The sequence below is a fragment of the Etheostoma spectabile genome, chromosome 21 (assembly GCF_008692095.1).
Source record: "Etheostoma spectabile isolate EspeVRDwgs_2016 chromosome 21, UIUC_Espe_1.0, whole genome shotgun sequence".
In the NCBI taxonomy this organism is placed as follows: domain Eukaryota; kingdom Metazoa; phylum Chordata; class Actinopteri; order Perciformes; family Percidae; genus Etheostoma; species Etheostoma spectabile.
Window position 1 is genome coordinate 15525494 of NC_045753.1, and position 6168 is coordinate 15531661.

Genomic DNA, 6168 nt, shown 5'->3' on the forward strand with positions numbered 1-6168 from the left:
TTTTTTTTGCACAATTAGAACACTTTAATGGAGCTGCCACACATAATTACAGTGGATCAAAGGCTCCCTAAACTTTTCTTCTTTTTTTATCTCAGGGACCCACAAGTGATTAGTGGATCAAACACCTTCATTTGATGACATTTTGCCTCGAGGAATATCCCCTGAAAGGATTTAGTGGTTTAGTGTGGAGCGTTTCAGATCTGCATGTGGGCAAGTAAAGTGTGTATATATAGTAACTTCATCCTTTTGCAGTTTCTTGCTGTAAGTGAAATGCAAGTGAAACTGAGGCTCATGTTTGTGGGGATGACCCCCCCACTGAAGACTCCAGAATGTGACTTTAAAACCACCGGAGGAGAATAATGAACTGACTTTTGTAGTTCCCACTCTTGGACAATTTGCTGCATTTTTACTCAAGCTAATTTGTTTAAATCTTGTTTATAGTTGCCGAGCTGATATTTAAATTGGGATTTAGCACAGCAGCTGACTAGGTCAGCGTAGAAAATGGTCAGGAAAGTGCATCTTATGTGTACAGCCACTGCTAGGTGCCGACAGTGTATAAATGAGACGCTTATTGCTTAGTGTTGACTTGTTAATCACACACACTAAAGTATTCTTACACACTATTGGGCTAATTAATTCACGCGGTACTCTAAAAATATGACAACAGGACACTTGTTGGATTAAGGAAGAACTAGAGTTATCTGAATTTCTTATCACTCATCAAAAATGTCATCTGTCATTTAAACAAAGATGATTCCTATACTGGAGAAACACCTACAAAAATAATCATAATATAATCAAAGTGAATGAGTTCCAAATAAGAACTTGGATTGTTAGTCAAAATATATGGAAGTTAACAATAAGACCATTTGTTTTCAATGCATGCAAGCTGAATAGGGGGTGACCTTAGTAAAGCAGCTCTTTGTCTGTCCTATGGCTGTATTGGATGAGGAAGGGGGTGTGTGTGCCTAAAGGAATATAAGGCCACTACAGATGTGTGCAGCTTGGACATCTGCTCTGTTGTCGGCCATTGTCAAGGAAGCTGTTAAGATGGTGGGCAGCTCGGCACAACAGGGCTCCCTTGTCCATTAAACTGTTCCAGTCACAAGTGCAGCGGGGAACTGGTCATAACACTGAGTAGTGTTCATTTCCCCTCACATGCCAGGTACATTCCCAGTCATTACTGGTCCACAGAGGATCTTTATTTTCCTTGAGACAATAAATTCTTCATTCATAACCACCAAACTTGCCATACTTAAGTTAAGATAGTGACATACCCCCCTTTTTCCGCTTACCTTCCCCCATTGCGAAACAGTGTTATTGTTAAGAATGGGCACTGTCGTATTTCTAGAGAGGAAATTGCACAGACTCAGTTAGTCCACCCTGTGAACAGCCTGCCCTCTGCCATGCTCTCCTGTGTTGCCGAGCAGCACCCTATCACTCAAGGCAATTGAACGTCTATGAGGGGACCTCTGTTAGCCCCCATGCAATATTTATTATCATCCATCATCCCAAGATTCTCGCTCTAAGAGTGAATAACAGTGGCTGCTAAGTTCTGTGTTAAAAAGTTCCCTCAACAGCAACTGTTAGAAGGGATTTATGGGAGCAGCTTCCCTGGAAGTGCTGCGGAAGTGAGGCGGAGCATGTTTCAGACTCCCTGCAAACCCGCTGGGCTGTGGTACCAAATATGTCATGGATAAAATTCTGACTGGTTGAAGAGCTGCCTGAACTTCTCTTTTTCCATTTCAACTTAACATGTTTTAGTGCTCAAATTAGGACACTGGCAGGAAATAAATTTTGCAATTTAGCTAACTGATTAACTGTTTACGTCGCTTATCAAGCTCGTTTCAACCTATTTAATGTGAGGATGTGCTGCTTATCTCTCTTGCCTATAATTGCTAACTGAATATTTCTTTTGATTTTGGATGGACATAACAAGCAATTAGAAGATGTGACCTTAGGCTGTGGAAAGTTGTAAAGGGCATTTTTCATAATTTCTTTTGACTTTTTCAATGCTAAGCAATTAATACATTAATTAACAGGTAATTAAGGTGATCATTAGTTGCAACCCTAGTTTTCTTTATGTAAACAAGCAGAAGATGCAGTGCATCAGTCCTATTACAGTAATGTAACCATACATTTACATTTGCATACTTAATGGCTATATAATTTAAATTCAATATTTTAATTACAGCATTAAAAAGGCAACAGATGAAGAAAATATCTCAATCTCCTGTGCAATTATTACAGATATAATAATGATAGTGATCTAATATTCACCATAGTCTTTAATAAGGATCATCTTATGCATGCAAACAGTGCTACTGAGCTGGTAAATCCTGCCTCCTTGCCCTTTTGAATGAGAGTGAGTGTGTGTTGTGTACAAATTAGTATATCTGTGTGTCCTCGCACTCACTCTCTATATAGTCTTTGATCCTGCAGAGATGAGATAAGTCTTTTTTTCCCCTAGTCTTTCCACTCTGATGAGAGTGTTTGTTTGTAAGAGTTGAAAACAATCGGGATGAATCTGATAGCGAGTGAAGCAATATAGATGGAACTGCACTGTAAATGAATCAGTGTGCTTCTTTTATGTCCATTTGAATATGTGTTTTTAATTGGTCTCTGAAGGCTAAAACTTCTTCTTTCTGCATTCCTCAAAAGTGTCTGCATGATGTGACTATGTTGAGCTGAGGAGCCCAGGAGCAGCGATGTTCATTTGAAGCCCGGTGAACATGCTCATTATCTCCAACCAAAGGCAAGATTGATTTAGCTGAAAGCTGGGGCAATTTTGATTAAAAAAAACAACAACATGGAGGTAGAACTGTAAACTGATCAAGAGTTAGTAGGGGGGTAGTGAGCAATTGCTATAATTTCGTTGACAGTCACAGTGATTGTGTTTTCCGGAGCTACACAGAGGTAAAAGATAATTGGAACCATGAAGGTCTTTCTTATGGCAACCGGTAAAGTGGAACCCTGTCCCAGCACTATTCTCTGTACTGGATAAAGGAGCAAGATCCAGCGACAGGGCTTGCATAAGAGATCTACAGTATTCTTTAACACAAACAGATGTATTCTGGCTCAAACTAGTAGAGCAACCTCATATGGTTTTAGCGTTGGCTACCAGATAGAAATGTTTCTGCAGTTATTGGATTGGATCTAACCATCACTTTGTGCTGGTGCTTTTACCACTCCACAACCGCATCAGGGGAGAGCGAGGTGACCATGTAATAAAGTGGAAATGCATTGTCTTTCAGCCATGTAAAAGGTCAAGTAACTCTTGTACATGGCCCCTGTTGGTGATGTCAAAGTCAGTTGTGTTAGCATTAAAGTATGATTTTGTCAGGCAAAGCAGCAGCACAGCAATTAGAGTTATTAATTATTTTCTTACAACTTAATACTCTTTCATTTAATGCATATTAATTGATGTGCTCCCGAATCCACACTTGCATAATCCACCAAGGATTTCTCAAAGGCATGCACAAAAGGCTTTTATTATCTTAAGGAGGAAGTGGTCTTTTGGGATTTTAAGTGCCCCTGCTCAATTGTGTATTATATTATGAAACAGACGTAAGTGAAATGAAATTACAACATATCATCAGCACGGTGAAGGATCCCGTTGAATAATTACCTCAGCAGAGCTATTGTTGTAATGTCGGACCCGTTCTTTTGGATGTTATGGAAGGGGTTTATTAAGTCCTCGTGCAAGGGAGTAAAAAGCATTTTCAAGGTTAAACTGTGTGAAGGCCAAATGTTTGGGGGGGGATTAATTTCATGTCCCATAATGTGATTTGCAATATCTACTCCTCTCCTGCCCTTGGTTTCTTTGGAGATGTGCAAGTCTGATGAGAGCTGAGGGCAGGGGGGCTGCTGTAACTATCGCCCGCATTTATAAGTGTTTACAGGGCTACTAAATGGAATTATGGGAGACTATGCATGCTTACAAATTCACCATCGTTCCCCAACCCAGTCTCATTACTGAATACAAATTCAGTGGGTATCCGTCTGGTGCAGTGTAGAGAAAATTAGCTTTCTCTTATACATGCAAGCCTGCACAAACAGTCACTTACATAAATACATACAAACGTGCAAACACAGGATGGGGGGTGGTTCCAGGAAAATCACTGTGCATCATTAATTGCAGGGCAAGCTATGAACAAGGGAGAAGGACCACCATGATAACAGCAGCAAGTTTCCCCGCTCTTCAGACGGCTTAAGAAGCCTGCTGTACTCAACACTTTATCACACAGTATCTACAGTCTATACTGGTGTATCTGCATATCGGCCCTGTTAATTAATCTGTTGAGTTGTCTCATTTTCTGGCGAAGTCTATGTAATACAAAGGTCTTCATAGATATGCGTGCATTTCATACAGCACCATTACCATAGATACATTTGACCAAGTACAAGGAAATCTCTCGGTATGTGTGCAATATGAGAAAGTGATACAAATCAGCGGTTGAGGTCAGCATGGATAGTGAGTGGGTAGACGGTAGGCTTTTCGTGGGGGGTGGTATCATTCATAGCATTTCCTGCCCACTATGCCAGCAGTCATTTTACTTGCAAGGTTTAATAGGTTATCCATAAAACCCTAAATGTTATGGGTGTTTTATGACATAAAAAACAAGAATTGTAAGGATATAATGTGAAATTCAGTTAATCTTTAAATAATGATGAATTTCCATGGATTTGTAAGGTTTTGAGGAACATCATGTGGCACATGGACATCGTCTCATCGCTAGTTCTTATGGTAAACTCCAGAAGACCGCCACACATTTTTTTCAGGCTGAGCTTCAGCTTATGAAGCTGGAAAAACTAAGTAAAGGTGCACAATTACAATTTAAAATGTATGCAAATTCACCTGTTGTGCCGTATTGTGGCTTCATCACAGGCAAGGTAACAGGGCCTAAAGGACAGCCCAACTACACATTTCTTGCCCAGACCTTTTATTTCTTAATGTTTCTACAATGCCTTGTGACCTTAATCGTAGCTAATCCTGTAGTCATTTTTCCTTTTCCCTCTTTCCTCCCCAATTTGGTGAGGCTAATTCCCCCATTCTGCCGCTGTCGTCACTGGTAACTCGCGTATGGCAGCGGGAGGGTGTAGACAGCCATGTGTCCTTAAAGAGCCCCATGACAGCCACGTCTTTTCACCTAACAGTGAGGGAGGGTGCACAATCATCCACCCCCACCCTCCAGATCCCACCCACCACCACTGTGCAGGCAACCCAACCAACCAGTACGAAGGAGGACATGAATGCTCACTGGTTTCTTACCTGCAAAAATGCCCATGAATTGTTTGTTAGAATTAAAGACCAACTTATATCTGGAGTTGTAGCTTGTTCTTGTTCTGTGTTCTGATAGGGGATGATTTTACGTTTGTGCAACCAATAAGCCCCAACAATTAATTATTTAGTTATCTACCCGAAGAAAGAGCCCAGCGTGCTCTATCAAGCTCAACCACACATTGTTATAATCCTAGACACCATCAGCCGGATGGTGCTCTGTGACAGTAGGCTTGTACTTGTGGGCAGAATTAACCGACAGCAGTCATGATTCATTTGGCACCAAATCCCTTCTCAGATTCAATGTTGTGTACCTTTGTACAGAGATGTCTGTCTCACGCTGTCGATTCACAATCGACTCCAATATTGACAAAAATGATAAGCAGCTGGAAGCAGAAGGGATTAAATTGAACACAACCAGCCACAACACAAGAGCGCTTAGAGAAAAAGTAGTGGCAAGGTGGTCATGCGGTGAAAGGAGTGGCAAGCTCAGACAAGGCAACATTAAAGTGCTCATATTATGCTTATTGACTTTTTCCTTTATTGTGTTTTATATCTTTTTTGTGCATGTTATAGGTTATAGGTAAATATCTGTGTGTGTGTGTGTGTGTGTGTGTGTGTGTGTGTGTATATATTATTTTATTTTTTTTAAACCCACTGCTAACCCACTGCTTTACCAGCTCTACTCGGCTAGACTCGTCCGCGGTGCCCCGTCCTAGTTTTTCCATTGCAGACTTAGTACCACCTCATGCGTGAGGCGAGCGTGCCTGGTCGTCATAGCGACGCTGCAGGAAACTGCCGTGACCTAACGCGGCACACACACAGAGCGTCAAAGGTGTGTTGATTTTGATTCTCGGCATGTGGCTGTTGCCACAGCCAGAAGACAC

At 41.2% G+C, this 6168-nt stretch overlaps 1 protein-coding gene across 3 annotated transcripts in view; it reads left to right on the plus strand.

The window, feature by feature from the left end:
* ctbp2l (C-terminal binding protein 2, like) overlaps nucleotides 1–6168 on the plus strand; it is a 96729-nt gene that overhangs the window by 1014 nt on the left and 89547 nt on the right. The gene's annotated exons all lie outside the window — the stretch shown is intronic.